This window comes from Castor canadensis, chromosome 6 (assembly GCF_047511655.1).
Source record: "Castor canadensis chromosome 6, mCasCan1.hap1v2, whole genome shotgun sequence".
In the NCBI taxonomy this organism is placed as follows: Eukaryota; Metazoa; Chordata; class Mammalia; order Rodentia; family Castoridae; genus Castor; species Castor canadensis.
In genome coordinates this window covers 41,086,909-41,104,078 of record NC_133391.1, presented here as the reverse complement: position 1 = coordinate 41,104,078, position 17,170 = coordinate 41,086,909, and the positions used below count along the sequence as shown (strand labels likewise).

Here is a 17,170-nt window from a genome sequence, read left to right as displayed (position 1 = left end):
CTACTGCTGAAGATGAGGAGACCTCTTGTGAACTATTTGCTCGAGCTGACCTCGAACCTCTGTCCTCCCAACCTCAGCCTCCCAAGTAGCTAAGATAACAGGCATAAGCCAGTGGCACCCAGCTTCAGCTCTCCTGTTTTGATGAAAGGAAAACTATGTTTGAAGCTATGTAATAATCACGTGGGTACAGGCAGAAACTGCTAAGGAAAGTGGCTGAAATGGTGTTTGTTTTGTTTTTAAATCTTGCTAGAGAGCCAAGTGTGTTGGCATATACCTGGAACCAAAGCACTTGAGAAGCTGAGGCAGGAGGACTGCAAATCTGAGACTTGTGTGAGCTACAAAGCAAGTCCCAGGCTAGCTTAGGCTTCATAGTAGGCCTTGTCTCAGAACAAAGCAAAGAGTTCCTGCTTAGCAAGCACAAGGCCCTGAGTTCAAACTCCAGTTCTGCCAAGAGGAAAAAAAAAAAAAAAAAGGTAATTTTCTACTATGTAGGGAAGATGTTGGTTTCTTACAATAAGGTAAAAAGGACGTTGGTTTGAAAAGAAGGCATCAGACTGTCTTCCAAAGTGACAAGCTCACCAGCAATCAGAATTCCTGTTGCTCTCGCTCCCTGCCAGCATCAGCAACTTCTGTGGCCATTCTAACAGCTGCATGGTGGCATTTTTGTTTTAATTTGCCATTCCCTAATGACACATGACATTCAGCATCTTTCCATATGCTTATTTCCTCTTCCTTTTTTGAGACAGGGTCTTTCTGTGTCGCTCAGGCTGGCCTCGTGCTCCTAGACTCAAGGAGTCTTCCCACCTCAGCCTCCCAAGTAGCTGGGACCACAGGCATGCACCACCATGCCTGGCCTCTACTTCTTTTTTAAAAGGTGTCTGTTTGGATGTTTTGCCTTTTGTTTTTGTCGTTCCTGGGGACTCAACCTAGGGCCATGCACATGCTCCACTGTGCCCCTTCCTACACATTCCTCATGGGGCTGTTCCTTACCTATTGTTGAGTTTTAAGAGTCTCTTGTATATCCTTGTAGCAGTCCTTTCCCCAGTGTCTTTTGAAAATATTGTCTCCCAGTCTGTGGCTTGTCTTCTAGTCTTTTCACATTGTCCTTTACAAAGCACAAGTTTTAAACTTTAATGAAGACCAGCTTATCAATTGTTTCTTTCATAGATCTTGACTTCCACCTAAAAAGCCATACACAGCCAAACCCACAGTCAACTAGGTTTTCTTCTTCTACGTCATTTTTTCTTTCTTTCTGGCAGTACTAGGATTTGAACTCAGGGTCTCATGCTTGCTAGGCAGGTGCGCTACCATTTGAGCCAAGTCTTCAGTCTTCTTCTATGTCATTTTCTAAGGGCTTTATTGTTTTGAATTTTACACACAGGCCTATGACCCATTTGAGTTAATCTTTTGTGATAAGTATAAAGCCTGTGCCTAGATCTTTTTTTTTTTTACATGAGGCTGTCCAGTTTTTCTAATACCATTTGTTGAGATAACTCCATGACTTGCCTTTGCTACTTTGTAACAATAAGTTGACAGTATTTATTGGGTCTATTTCTAAGCTCACTACTTTTCCATTGATCTACTTGTCCCCTGGACAGTAACCCTCCTGTCTTGATAACTGTAGTTTATAGTGTGTCTTGACATCAGAGAGGGTCAGTCCTCCAACTTTGTTCTTTTCCTTCAATATTGTCTTGGCAGCCAGCAGGCTGAAGTAGGGGGATTTTGAGTTTAAGGTCAACCTGGGCTACACAGTCTCAAAAAAACTATATATATATAATACATATAATATATAAAATACACATACACACATAGAATCAGTTGTTGACATTCACAACATAGCTAACTCACTGCAGTTTAGACTGGGATTGCACTGAATCAAGTTGGAAAAAGCTGACATCTGGACCCTTCCTGTTCATGAACATGGAATAACTATTTAGTACTTTGATTCTTTTTTTTTTTTGTTTTTTTAACAGTACTTGGATTTGAACTCAGGTCTTGCTCTTGCCAGGCAGGCACTCTACCACTTGAGCCATGCCCCAACCCTTTTTGTTCTTGTTATTTTCTGAATAGGGTCTTGTTTCATGCCCCGGCTTGCCTAGACTGTGATCTTCCTATTATAATTCCTGCAACAGGCATGCACCACTGCAACAGGCATGTGCCACCACACCCAGCTCTTATGGTGAGATGGACTCTCACACACTTTTGCCTCAAACTGAGATCTTCCCAATCTCCACCTCCCAAATAACTAGGATTACAGGTGTGAGCCACCCATGGGGAGGTCCTTTCATTCCTTTAATCAGTTTTACAGCTTTTCTCATCAAGGTCTTACATAGTTTGTTAGATATACACCTGAATAATTCATTTTTGGTGGGCGCTAATGTAAATAATAATGTGTTTTTAATTTCAAATTCCAGGCGGAGTGGCTCAAGTGGTAAAGAGCCTGCCTAGCAAGTGTAAGGCCCGGAGTTCAAACCCCAGTTCCACCAAAAAAAGTCATTAATTTCAAATTCCATTTGTTCACTGCTGGGTAAATACGAATGCAAATAAGTGTAGCCTTGCTATACCTGCTTACTAATTCCCGGAGTTTCCTTCCAATTCTTCATATTTTCTATATGGACTATGTCATTTCTGAACAAAGAGAAATTTATTCCTTCCTTCCCAATCTTGTTTTCTTTTCTTGTCTTACTGCATTAACTAGGACTTCCATTCCTACACTGAAAACTGCTGGTGAGAGGGGTTTCACTGCTTTGTTCCTTCTCGCTGGAGGTGTGATGTTAACTGTTGAGGACGTTCTTCTCTGTTCCTTATCTATCTTTTTACATAATGTCTTTGTCTGGTTTTGATATTAGAGTAATGCCGGCCTCAGAGAATGAGTTAGGAAATATTCCTTCTGTTTCTATCTTCTGTAGAGACTTGGCAACATCTTCCTTAAGCGTTTAGTAGAATGTATCAGTAAACCCACCCGGACCTAGAGATTTTTGTTTTGGAAGGTTATTTTTTTTTTATTTATTCACTTTAATACATAAAAGACCTATTCAGATAATGTACTCTTACTGTATGAGTTTTGGCAGGTTGTGTCTTTCAAATAATTGACCAAATATTGTCCAGGTTATCATACTGTGGACAGAGTTGCTATTCATAATATTCTATTACACTTCTAGTGTCAGTGAGATGGGTAGTAATGAACTCTTTTATTTCTGGTATTAGTAATTGGTGTCATCTTTTTTCCTAGCTACCCCAGATTGGAGGTTTATCAATTTCACTGATATTTTCAAAGAACCTGCTTTTTTGGTTTTGTTTTGGTTTTTGTTAGTACAGGGGTCTCATGGCCTCACGCTTGCTAGGCAGGCGCTCTAAGAACCTGCTTTTTTGGTTTTGTTGGTTTTCTCCACTCATTTCCTGTATTTGACTCCACTGATTTTTGCTCCAATTTTTAGTATTTCTTCTCTGGAATTTCATTCGTTGTTTTTTCTAGTTCCTATGATGGAAGTTTAGATTATTGACACTAGACCCTTCTTCTTTGCTGATACATGCATTCGGTATTGTAAATTTCTAAGCACTGCTTTTGCTGCATCCCATAAATTCCATTAAGTTCCACTTTCATGTAGTTCAACATACTTTTAAATTCTCTTGAGATTTCTTCTTTGCTCCATGTGTGATTTGGAAGTGTCCTGTTTAATCCTCACCTATTTCAAGATGTTCCCATTGTCTTTCTGTTTTTGGTTTCTACTTCAATTCCACTGTGGTCTTACAGCAGATGTTGTATGATTCTGTCACCTTACATGTGTGCTATATGGCCCAGAATGTCACCTGTCATGGTGAATGTTCCAGGTGAGCCTGAGAAGAATGCGTACTGAAGTTTTTGGATGAAACAGTCTATAGACATCAGTTATACACTGTTGATGGATGGTGTTGAGTTAAACTATGTCTTTACTGACTTTCTCCCTGCTGGATATAGCCGTTCCTGAAAGAGCAGATGTGTCTCCAACTATACAAGAGGGTTCATTTACTTCATCTTGTAGTTCTATCAGTTTTTACTTCACATATTTTGACACTCTGCTGTGTAGCACATACACTGTAAGGACTTTAGGTCTTCTTGGAGTACCGACAACTTCATCATTCTGCAACAGCCTCTTTATCCCTGGTAACCTTCTTTATTTAACAGGCTGTTCTGTCCAAAATTAAGACAGCCACTCCCGTTTTCCATTCACTAGTGCTGGCATGACATGTTCCTCTCCATTCTCTTCATTGAAACGATATGTAACGATAGCGAGATGACTGATAGATGGGTGGATGGGTGGATGGATGTCTTGCTATATAGCCCAGACTAGCCTCAAATTGGTGATCCTTCCGCCTCAACTTCCCAAGTGCTGGGATTATAGGCATGTACCACCACACTTGCCCCCCCCTTTGTGTTTGTTTGTTTGCAGTACTGGGGGCTAAACTCAGGGACTCACACTTGCTAGGCAGGTGACCTACCACTTAAGCCACTCCACCAAGTCCTTTCTGTGTTGGTTATTTTGAGATAGGATCTCACTTTATGCCTGGACAAGCCTGAACCAGGACCCTCCTATTTCTGCTTCCCTACATAGTTGGAATGACAGACATGCATCACCTCACCCAGCCATTACTTGAGATGAGATCTCAAAAACTTTTGCCCTGGCTGGCCACAAACCCAGTCTCCACCTCCTAAGTATCTAGGATTACAGGCATGAGGCACCAGCACCTAGCTCAACAAAATGTTCTTAACGCCTCCTTCCAGTCCCTTGTATCTTTGCTGTCATTCATTTTATGTATAAGCATGTATGTGTGTGATTATTTTGAACAAACTGTTCTGTCAGGTCAACAAATAAGAAAAGCAGAGTTTTTATTTTACCTTTATTCCCTCTCCAATGCTCTTCCTTTATGTAGATTCAAGTTTCTGACCTATCATTTTCTTCCTCTCTGAAGAACTCAACATTTCTTGTAAGCCAGGTCTACTGACACAAATTTCCTCAACTTCTGTTTATCTGAGACAATATTTCTCCTTCACTTTTGAAGGAAATGTCAAATACAGAATTTTAGGTTGTTTTTTTCTTTTCTTTCTCTCAACCCTTCAAATATTCCACTCCACCCTCTCTCCTTGCTTGCATGGTTTCTGAAGTTAAGCCAGATACTATTCTTATCTTTCCTTCTCTATAGGAAGGAAAGTTACTTTTTCCTCTGGCTTCTTCAAGATTGTTTTTCATTATCTTTGAAGACTGATGATATGCAAAGGTGCAGTTTTTGTTTCTGTGTGTTTTTCTTGTTCAATGTTTTCTGAGTTTATCTTGTTCAGTGTTTTCTGAGTTTTCAGAGTTTGTGACTTACTTAGTGATTGACATTCATTTGAGAAAATTCTCAGTCATTATTACTTCAAATATTTCTTCTGCTCCTTTCTCTCCTCCATTTTCTGGTATCCCCATTACATATGTTACATACAGATTGTAGTTGTTACCATGATTATTTTTTCTTTTTCTTTTTTTTTTTAATTCCTGGTCTGAGGCCAGGCACGGTGGTGCATACCTATAATACCAAGTTACTTCAGAGGCTGAGTCAGAAGAATCACCGGTTTTTATTTTTTATTTACTTATTATTATTATTGTACTGGGGGTAAATTATGACACTTATAAAAGTATTTACAATATATCTTAGTCAAATTTACACCCTTCATCATTCATCCTTATCCGCCCTTCCCTGTTCTTAGAATAGTTTCAGCTGGTCTCATTTTTCCATTTTCATATAAGAGTTTCATAATATTCCCACCATATTGACCCTCCTACAAAAATATGAAATGCTTCATGAATCTGTATGTCATCCTTGCACAGGAGAAATGCTGATCTTCTGTGTTTTTTGTGCTGCTGAAGTGAGCACAGGAGGATCAAAAGTTTGAGGCCAACCTGGTCAACAGAGTGAGATCCCATCTCTCCCCCATCAAAAAAAAAATTCCGATTTGATAAATCCAGTATTTTTGCCATATTTGAATTTGAATCTGGTTCTTTTCTTTTCTTTCTTTTGGTTTCGGTTTTTTGAGGCAGGGTCTTACTATATAGCCTAATTTGGCCTCAAATTTGCTATCCATCTGCCTCAGCCTCCCAAGTGCTGGGATTACAGCTGTGCAACACCATGCCCAGCTTCTTGAATTTGGTTCTGATGCGTATTAAGTCTCTTCAAACTGTGGTTTGGCTTGGTTTGCTTTTTGCCCTTTATTATGTCCTGTAATTTTTTTTTTTTTTTTTGCTGAAAGGCTGACATTAAGTACTGAGTAAAGGAATTGTGGTGAAGAGGCCTATAGTGAGGTGGTGGTATGGTGTAGGGGAGAAGGTGCCTTCTCTGGCCCTGTGCCTAGATCATAATCTCTGGGTGCGCCTCTGCCTCTGAACTGTGACCTTCAGTGTCTCAGTCTCCCCTTTTAGGTTGGACAGGATGACTAGATGGGGCCAGGCCAGCTGGTTAGGCGCAGTAAAACCATTCCCTTTCTTCCCTTGCCATAAGCACATTTACTGTGAGGGCTCCTGAAGGTAAAACTCACAATAGTGAGGGCACGGGGCCAATGACTGCCCCCCCCCCGGGCGTTTGAACAGTCATGCTCGTATAGACTGAGTCTCCAGCAATTCCTCAATTCCAGTTTAAGTTTTCCTACCCAGCACAGGTTTCCATGGAGGAAGCCAGGTTTCTGCTGGTGGATTTCTGCTTTGACAATCTGTAGTTCTCTGCATCTTCCTGTCTGTCCAGCTTTGGGGGCAGCAGTTTTCCCTGACTTCATTTCTCTAAAGGATCTAAGAAGAGTTGTTGATTTCTAAATTTGTTTAGGTTTTTACTTGTTGTTAGAACAGAGTGAAAACTTCTGCACTCCTTACACGCTGGACTTGTGTTTTGCTTTAAAATCTACTTTTTAAAAGTGTAGTTTAGGCCAAATGCAGTGGTGCACACCTGTAATCCCAGCTACTCAGGAGGCTAAGGTAGGAAGATCATGAGTTCAAGACCAGTCTGAGCAACTTAGTGAGACCCTGTTTCAGAAGTAAAATAAAGTTTAATTTATATGCAGTAAAATCTACCCAATTTCAAGTGAGCAGTTATATGGCTTGTATTGCTTCAATTGTTTTCTAGGCTTCCTGTGGGGAAGTGTGTTGCCCACGGCTGAGACTTGCTGCTCTCTAAGTCACTCTTAGTTGCCACCTGGGGCCTGAGAACTACTAATTCTGAGACCACTCACTGGGTCTTGGTTTATTCACACCTCTTTTCCTGGGTGAAACATCTGTAAACACTCACCTCAGCCCAGGGGTCTGAATTTGCTGATTCCTAATGTCAAGGAATCAGGCTCAAACCAGAGGTAGAAAATGTGTTTAAATGGTCGTATTTCATCTACCCTTCACAGCTATGAGGCTGTACCCATTTCCCACAGCTGGTTCCTCCCTTCCTGTCTCTTGACTTTAGCTGCCCTATGACTGTAAGTACCTCTTTCCTTTCCCAACATCCCCTACCCCCAGCAAATGTGGCAGCCTCTTCTCCCATCAGCCAGGCTTTTCATCACTCCTGGCATATCTTTGGCTTGTTCCCTGTCTTCATTCTCCTCCATTTCCATTTAAATCTCTGTTTAAATCCAAGTTCAAATCCCTCCTCCAACACAAAGCCTTTCTCCTCTACACTAGATTTTATTCCTTATGAGGGGATTTCTGGGTGCTGGGGAGAACACAAAGGGGATTATTTTGTTTGTTTGACTGGTTGGTTGGTTGCTTTTTTTTGGTGGCACTGGGGTGTAAACTTAGGGCCTCACGTTTGTTAGCCTGGTGCTCTACCACTTGAGCCACTCACCAGTCCTCAAGGGGATTGTTTTTGATGTGTATTTTTGTTTGGCAAGAACACAGCAGCTCTTGGAACACTGACTGGATAGAGGTCAGGCTTCTTTGTGTCCTCTGCAGTCCATGTGTATGATATGATCCAATGTCTATTGGCCTGACTTGAATTCACAGAACAGGCACTACTGGAAGGTCTGGGACCATTACTGGGAGCAATTTAGCATCCTTCAAACTTCTCAATTACTTCTCTTTCCTCCTTATTTCATTGCTTCTTTCTTTTTCTATTCTAGCCTTTGCTAGTGTCTTTTTTTTTTTTTCCAGTATGAGGATGGAACCCACAGCCTCACACACACTAGCCCCCTACCATAAAGTGCAATCTTTGGACCAGCCTAAGGTTCAGGCTTTATCTCTCCATTGACTTTTTTTTTTTTTTTTTTTTTTAGTGGAACAGGAGTTTGAACTCAGGGCTCTACAGCTTGAGCCACACCTCTAGTCCATTTTATTCTGGTTATTTTGGAGATGGGGGGAGTGTCTCACAAACTATTTGTCTGGGCTGGTCTCAAACCGAAATCCTCCAGATCTCAGCCTCCCAAGTAGCTAAGATTACAGGTGTGAGCCACTAGTGTCCAAAGACTTTTTTTAAAGAGGGAAAAGAACACCCAAAATCTATTGTGTGCTACAGGCACAGGAACATTAGATTTCTTCACTACTTTTTACTTCTAGACTCACCACACCTGCACTTCTCTACCTTCACTATCTGCTGAAGTGGGTGCTCACCTCCCCTCCTCTCCAGTGACTAGGAGAGGCTGACTTGGGATGAGAGCGTGCATGGGTAGCTTTGGGGGTTTGGTTTGTTTTTGTGGTGCTGGGGATGGACCCAGAGCCTCAAGCATGCTAGACCAGTGCTCTACCACTGAGCCACTCTCTTGGTGTGGACAGTCCTTACAGCTAACATCCCTAAAGCAACTCAGGTGATTCAAAGGTGCAGCCAGGCTAAGAAACAGGGGCAGACCAAGGATTTTACAGTCTCAGCTTATCAGCTGAGGGTGATGGCCCCAAGAGATAACTGTGGAAGGTGGCATGCCTTAAGAGGCAGCATTACTGTGCTAGGGATGGAGAAAGAACAGGGCTTCACATCTGTACCAGCTCAGCCCCATAAGGACCCTCACTGCCGGAGTAGAGGCCAGCACCCTGGGAAAGGCAGGGAGAAGAGAGATCTGCTAGAGGAATGCTAAGAGCACAGAGGCCAACTACCCTGTAATGCTGGAATCACGTGCTCCTGATGGGGTGGAGGGAAGATCAAAGCAGTTGGCACGGAACTCTTCTCCATAAGCCTCAGCTTCTGCCCTCATGCAGTGCTTTTATAGTCCAATTCTTTGCATAAGGAGGAGTGGCAAGGGAAATCAGTTCCATTTTATTGAATGTGAAACAAGTTTAGAGAGATAAAGGCACCTGCCTGTCTTTGTGCCTCCCAGCCCCTCCTGGCCAGCTCACTATACAAGTCACCTCACTTGCTCTCCTCCATCACTGCATCAATGGCTGAGATGTGGGTGCTGACTGCAGAGGTGATTCAGAGTGACATCTTGAACGAGCTAAGTTACCTCTCTGAATTTTAGCTTCATCTTCTGTAAAATGGGAACAATGTAAAGGATCGTGCATCTCATGGGGCCACTGTATTAAATGAGATCATGTCTCAAGTACACACAGCTGGGCTGCTATTACCATTATTATTATTATTATTATTATTATTATTATTATTACTATTATTACAGCTCTGCCAGCTCTTATCACCCTGCCTTGTAACAAGTGATCTACTTGTCTTACTCCTCCTTACCTAACCCATAGGCCACTTCTCTCTAGTTTATGAACTCTCTTTATTCTTAAATTATTTTTAAAAGAAATACATCTGAAGGAAGATTATACATATGAATGGCTTCTGTGTACACATCACTCTGCTTATGAATCAGACATAATTCCTTGTAGCCCTTTGTACCTCTCTCCATCTCTGTCTCCCCAGAAACAACTGCTCTCCCAAATTTGCTTCCTTGAAGTTTTGTTTTATTAGTCCTGGGGATCAAACCCAGGGCCTCACACATGCTAGACAAGCCCTCTTCCAATGAGCTACACTACCAGCTTTTTTCTTTTTAAACCAAATATAGATGAATCCCAGAAACTATTTTTGATCTTTGTATCTCCAGAGTATTGAACATTATAAGCACTCAATAAATGTCAGCTAGCCTATAGTCCAGCTACTTGGGAGGCTGAGGCTTACCTGAGCCCAGGGGTTCAAGGCCAGCCTGGGCAACAGGGTGAGACCCTGTCTCAAGGTAAATAAATAAACGTTGGATAAACGAGAGTATGAATGACTGTCCTGACAGAAGTGTAACCAGAATCAGCCATTTGCTCTTAGCTATTTAGTGCTGGCCAAAGTTCTCTGGGCCTCAGTTTACTCATCTGTACATAAAGAAGAAAGGCTCCCTTCCAACATGAGTCTATGATTAACCTGGGAGACATTTCCCGGGCTGCAAGTTGGCATTCATAAAACAGTAATAGCAAGTTGCTGGAAAACGATACCAGAGCTGCCCAACTAGTGTGCCAACACTGCTGGCAGGCTTCAGGTGGGTAACAGATGTGCCAAACAAAATACAAACCCCTGGAGCCCTGGGTCAGAGAAGCTAAGAAAGGGCTGACTGCATCCAACACAGAGACCCTTGTGTCTTCACCCTCAGGTATGACACGAATATTATCTTTTCTTGTCACTTAATGAGAGTGCTGATAGGAAAAAGGTTGAAATGCAATAAATTCGATTACTAGCTTGGTGTTGAGTGGGAGGCTGGATTTAGCCTATAAACAATCCAAGAGAGTTCGCTCCCTGGTGCTCCTTTTTTGGATCCCTCTTTAGGGTGCCATATTAAAAGTTTCTAGTCTCCAAAGCCACTTGGAAAGAGCAGATGGAGGATGGAAATACGTTAATACAAAAAGGAGAAAAGAGGCATTAGAGAAAGAGGTGACTTCAAAGTCTTAGCCTTGTGCAAAGAAACCATGACCAGGCTTTCTCTGCAGTGGAGGCAGAGGCAGGAATGTGCCTCCAGAACAGAACTATAGGGCCTTATCTAGAGCTCCCGCAAAGAGACAGACATCCCCGCAGCCATCCCAGCCCAGATGCCTGGGCCTAGCCACAGCTGTTGGCAGGGAGTCTCCAGGTCTAAAATTAGCCCGGAGCTCTCCACCCAGGCAGTTCCACGGCTCAATCTGGCAGACAGGGTCCTGCGGTGAGGTAATGACTGGGAGCCTGTCTGCCCTGCCCTAGGACAACAAGGGGTTAGAAGAAGGCCCACAGAACAACCTCTCGCCCTCCCACCATGGTCAGCCTCTGGTTGAGCCTTGCAAGCACACATGGGGAAGTAGGGCTTCTGGGTGCAGAGAACTTGACTTTGTTGTGCTTTCTGCTCCTCCCCCATGTCTGTATCCATGGGGTATACCCTGCCCCCAACCTTAACTCCAGGCACATCAAGGCAGGGAAAACAAGCCTACTGAGAGGTTTTGATGTACCAGGGTTTCAATTTGCTACCACAACTGAGGTCAGGACCACTATTCCCATTACACAGACCACCACAGGGATGCTCACCAAAGTAGCTGACCTGAGTCAGCAAGCTAGGGAGGAAGAACCTAGAAGTACCACTCCCCATCTTTGGGATAGGAAGTCTGCTTTCTGGAGGGGTACCTCTAACAAGGGCTCCCTCCCCAAGGCTGAGCCCATGACTCACTAACTCCCACCTCTAGTTCCCCCTGTTTCTGACGGTCTGGTCAGGAGGCCTGTGGTAGGAACTGCCAAAACAAGCAGCCAACTCCTCGGCCAGTCCCTGGGCAGAAGTCTTTCCACCTCTGGGCTGAGCACACAGTGGAGTTTATGTGATGGCTGGCCAGCGGATAAGGAAGAGAGGGAGCCAGGACCTGAGGTGGGACCTGGTCCAGTCCATAGCTCAGAAGTGCAGAGAAGAGGGGGAGGAGGATGAAAGAAAGTGATGGTGAAAGCGAACCCAACCAAGATACTCTGAAAGTACATATGGAAATGTCACATGAAACCCCCCGTACAACTAATATATGCTAATAAAAATGTTAAATAAAAAAAGGAGTATGGGCCAGGCACCAGTGGCTCACACCTGTATTCCTAGCTACTCAGGAGGCAGAGATCAGGAGGATCTCGATTTGAAGCCAGCTCAGGCAAATGGCTCATGACACCCCATCTCAAAAAACCCTTCACAAAAGAAAAGGCTGGTGGAGTGGCTCAAAGTGAAGGCCCTGAGTTCAAACCCCAGTACAGGAAAAAAAAAAAGTGCAGAGGAGAGTTAAGAGTAAGATGACTATAGTCAGCAGGGCCTGGGGAGTCTCCCCACCACCACCCGCCCAAACACTGACCTGCCACCCAAAGGCGGATCTCCCCACAGATCCTAAGGACCATTACCACAGCTCATCCAACCTCAGTCCTCCCTCACAATCCACACCTCCTAGTGAGAGAGGAGAATGTGTATGCTGGGAAGGTAGAGGACAGCTACTGTCTCAGGGATCAGAGCTGATCCTGGCTCAAATCCCTGTCCTGCTTATATAGGGCAAGACTGCACAGCTAGTAAGTGATCAGAGCCAGGATTTGAACCCAGGAATCTTCCTCGAGTCTCCTTTTTGCTAGTCTTTCTCTAGCCACATCCAACTCAGAATACTCAGAGCTAAGGCAAATACCATTTTCTTTTCTTTTTTGGGAGGGGAGTCGGGTACTGGGGTTTGAATTTAGGGCCTTACTCTTGCTAGGCAGGCGCTCTACCATTGGAGCCACTCCACCAGTCCTGTCTGTGTTGGATATTTGCAAGATAGAGTCTCTCGAACTATTTGCCTGGGCTGGCTTTGAACCACAATCCTCCTGATCTCTGCCTCCTGAGTAGCTAGGATTACAGGTGTGAGCCACCAGGGCTCAGCTAGGCAAATACCATTTTCTATAGAAATAATGTCCGAGTAAGAAAAATCTCAAGAACCAGTCAAGTCTGTGTTTACAAAAAAAGGAAACTGAGGCCCAGAGGGCAGAAATGACTTGCTCAGTGACACAGAGTCAGTTTATATCAGAACCAAGACTGAACCCCACATCCCCTGACTCCTAGGCTCTACCCATGTGCTGAATGTAGTCCCATCCTGCTGGCTGCTTGAAACAGACCCAAGATCCACTGCTCCTAAATGTGGCAAAAACTTGAACGACTAGGGGACAAACTGCCCAAGCACTAAAAGCCCCAGTCCAACACTCTATGACCACATCACATGGCTTTCACTTTCCTCCTCCGGAATGGCAGATGTCAGGTGATCACACAATTCACCAGGGACTCTCCTTGCTCCTTGGCCAAATATGCTGGTTTCTTCTCAGGTCTCATTCTTCTGGATCTTTCATCTGCACCTGACACAGTTGCTTACCTTCCCCCTTATACGGATTTGTCTGGCTGGTGTTGTAGTTCAGTGGTAGGGTGCTTGCTTAGCACACACAAGACCCTGGATTCCATCCCCAGTACCGCAAAAGAAAAACAGATTCCTTAAGAACCATGGTTGCCTCCCTCATATTTCCCTTTTCATTTTGTTCCCCCTCACTGGCTGGTGGGAGACAGCCAAGGGTCCTTACTGCTGATGACCAGATTCAAAGTCCCTCTACTCATGCACAGCTTTGTTGAGCTAAAGAACGCCATCCCAATGGTCTAGGGGAGGGATCTAGACAGTAATCTCATCAAAGCCACAGCCATGATGCAAAGCGCCCTTAAGCAAGAATTAAGAGACACCAGAGAGATTCTGATTCTTGTGGACTGCTGAGTTTCTGAGCTATCCTACATCCTTTACCTAATGTTAAGAGTCAAAACACTTTGTGAGCCTTCCAATTCACAAGTGGCATGAAGAGTACACTTAAGTTGGTCTGTGCCAGCTCCCTCTTGCCTTAGTTTCTCCTTTTACATGGAGGCAGCAGGCTGTTTCCTGTTTTCCCAGTGAACTCCAGGATTCATCACGCTGGATGGGGTCCCTTCTACCCCTATGCCCCACAGGAATCCTAGGCTGTGGCAGAGGATATCTTCCCAGATGGATAGAAAAGGACCAAACTTTCTTCAAGGAAAAGAGGTAAAAGCTCAGATCCCATAAATGCAGCTGCGGGCTCTAGGCTCTAGGTTCCCGGGGTTGGGGGGAGGGAAGGTCCCCCACAAAAACAAAGTACTGTTGTTCTCCCTCACCTTCCGCTCCTTCTCTCGTGATTTGTCCACAAAAACCTTGCCAGCTGGGGAAAGTTGCCTGGAACTTTCCAAACCTTCTGAGACATATAAAGGATCATAAAAATACAGGAAAAACAACTCCTTCTTAACAATTTTTTTCTTTGAAAAAGAAAAAAAGTTGCGAAAAGAAATAATTTTGGTTAAGTGTTGTTTCAGTTATTCTTCTGCCTTTACCAACTTCAAATTTCTAAGTATCCCAAGCATAATCACCTTGAACAAACCAAATAACGTACAATAAGGTAATCTTGCTTTAAAAAAAAAAGCTACTTTAGATTTGTAAAAGCTGTTAAAAATATCTTACAACTGTTTCCCTAAAAATATTACAATATATTGCCATTTCCAGAAATTGAACCTCCTTATTCTTTCTGTATCAACAAACACCTTGGGCAGTGCACCTCTATTTTTCTCATAGTGGTAAATACCACTTCCAATTGAATAGCTTTTGCCTCAGTAAATACTTCCCATAATAGACAGATGGTATTTCCTGATAACATAATTAGAAGTTACTCCTGCAGAATGTTCCGTATGTAAATACTTTTCCAATTTTCAGCCATCAGCATCCACAAGAACTTCTTTGCAGGCTATTTTCAACCAGCACTATCAAAGCAGGGTGTCCTAAAAGAAATTTCAGGGAACACAGATCACTCCAATAGCAGCTGAGTTACTGCTAACTAAAGAGTAATAACCTTGATAGGTTCACTGGTAAGAAAAGATAAATAGGATTGTGGTATAGCTAATAATTAGGAGTAGAGCACTTGCCTACCATGTGTAAGACACTGGGTTCATCCCCCAGCACCACAAAAATAAGATTAAATTAAAAATTACTTAAGGGGAAAAAAGAGAATGAACAAGGCAGAGTGGTGAGTGGCAGGGTGAAAAGCAGCCTCCATGTCAGTCTGAGGCTGCTACGCCATCTGCACAGGGTATCTAAAACTCTAGGTCTTAAATTCTTCATTTAGTAAAGTCAGGAGGTTGGACAAATTAACTCGAATCAATTTGTAGTGACTGCCTGGTGAGCTGTGCTGATAAAGATTCTGAGATTGCATCTGGGCTCAGTAAAAGAACTTCATGTTCTACTAGAGATGGCCGCCATGAGCCTAGAATAAGAAACACAGGTGTCAGCCATCTCAAAACTTAACATCTGAGATCCGGGACTCGAGGGTGGGGAGGGTGTAGCTCAGTGGTAGAGTGTATGTTTAGTATGTGCAAAGCCCACCACTACAAACCACATTATCTGTTTATCTGTCTATCTATCTATCTATCTATCTATCTATCTATCATGTATCTATCATCTAGTTAGCTATCATCTAGGTAGCTATCTAGCTACCTATCTAGATATCTATCTCTGAGATCTGTTCCTGTCCTAGCACCTTACAACCAATCAAGAAACACAGAGGGGCTGTTTTTTTAATTTCTCTTTTTTTTTTTTTTTTTTTTTTTGTGGTACTGGGGCTTGAACTGAGGGCCTTCACCTTGAGCCACTCCACCAGTCCTATTTTTGTGATGGGTTTTTTTCGAGATAGGGTCTTGCGGAACTATTTGCCCTGGCTGGCTTTGAACTGTGATCCTCCTGATCTCTGCCTCCTGAGTAGCTAGGATTACAGGCGTGAGCCACCAGCACCCAGCTACAGAGGGGCTTTAAAAGCCAATAACAATTAGCAAGTGCAAGGCCCTGACTTCAATTTCCACAAAAAAAAAAAATCCTGATAACAATAGCAGCTAACATCTATCAAACACTATGTATCAGGAACTACTCCAAGTCCTACTAATAATATTCCTATTTTATAGGTAGAGAACTGGGCACATGGAGACTCAGTCATCTGCTCAGTGAGATGCAGCTTACTAAGCACTGGAGCTGGGAATCAAACTCAAGAAGACTGGCCCCACAGCCTTGCTCCTGACCTCTATGCTATGATGATGGGAAGAAGAGGCATGGAGGGCACCACAGCAATGGCAAAGTCAAGGCAGAAAGGATGGCTGTGTCCATTAGCAGGAAACACTGGGAGTTCCAAGTTATCTCCATGGTAACCACCTGCCTCTTCCAGGCATCTCCAACACTATGGGACAAGTGTCCTAACTACATACTCTGGTGACACCTTTGACTTCTCTAACAACTGAGATGAAGTACACAAGACCAAACCAGATGGCACATAAGTTAAAGAGAATAAGTACTCAACTATAAGCTCCAGACGACATAAGTGCCAAAGTTCCAAAGAGGATGAGGTCAGCTGGTTCTGAAATAGCTGAGGGAAGATATGGGATCAAAGGGTAAGCAGAATTTTAAAGGGCAAGAAGAAGGGATGTCATAGCCCTGGGGGTACAGTGTGAGCAAAGGAACAGGTGTGAGAGAAGACCAAGCCAAGACCCAACTCTGGTTCCCCCTGGAGAAGCACAGTGATGTCACTGATCTGTAGGTGGCTGTTTCAGGTGATGGTTTATATACTCTCTTCTGCATCTCCTAACAGTGGATCTGCTTCCTGGCTCTTTTGCCCTGCAACTAGAGTAAAGGAGTTTAATTGGTAGACTGCTCCCAAGTCAATCAGATTCTGAGAACTCATCATGCATTGGGTAAAGAACTAAGGCAGTTACTAACCAGGAACCCATGGATAGGGTCAGGGGCCTGAGTATTACCCCACACACAAAAAAAAATAGTACACAAAATATCTGAGGGATGGGTAAGCTTCTAGAAAGAGGGTCCAGTTTCCTCACCAACTCTTATAGGTATATGTGGCCCACAAAAGGTTAAAAAAAAAAAAAAACCTGCACCAGGGAGATGAAGGGGAAAAATGCCCAGGTCCAACACTCTAGAAATTCTCCATCTCATGGGGGAAGACAAACCCAGACATAAATAACTCTGATGCAAGGCAGACTTTGATAAGTGCACTAATGGAAGTACGAAGAAAATGCTGTGAGGGAAGGGGGAGCAGAGGTTAACTCCAGCCAGGTTTTCAATAGGACACCACCCCCATGCTAGGTTTGGGATGCAGATTTATAATGAGGGAAAACAATGAATATCAGTTTCTCCCCAGGCCCACACAGAGCCTTGAGCCTTCCTGCAGCACT

The 17,170-nt window shown here is 43.4% G+C and overlaps 1 protein-coding gene and 1 pseudogene across 1 annotated transcript in view; both read right to left on the bottom strand.

Moving 5' to 3' along the window:
• B4galnt3 (beta-1,4-N-acetyl-galactosaminyltransferase 3) overlaps nt 1-17,170 on the bottom strand; it is a 91,354-nt gene that overhangs the window by 61,452 nt on the left and 12,732 nt on the right. The window lies entirely within an intron of this gene.
• Nucleotides 5,802-5,902, bottom strand: LOC141424456 (U6 spliceosomal RNA; annotated as a pseudogene).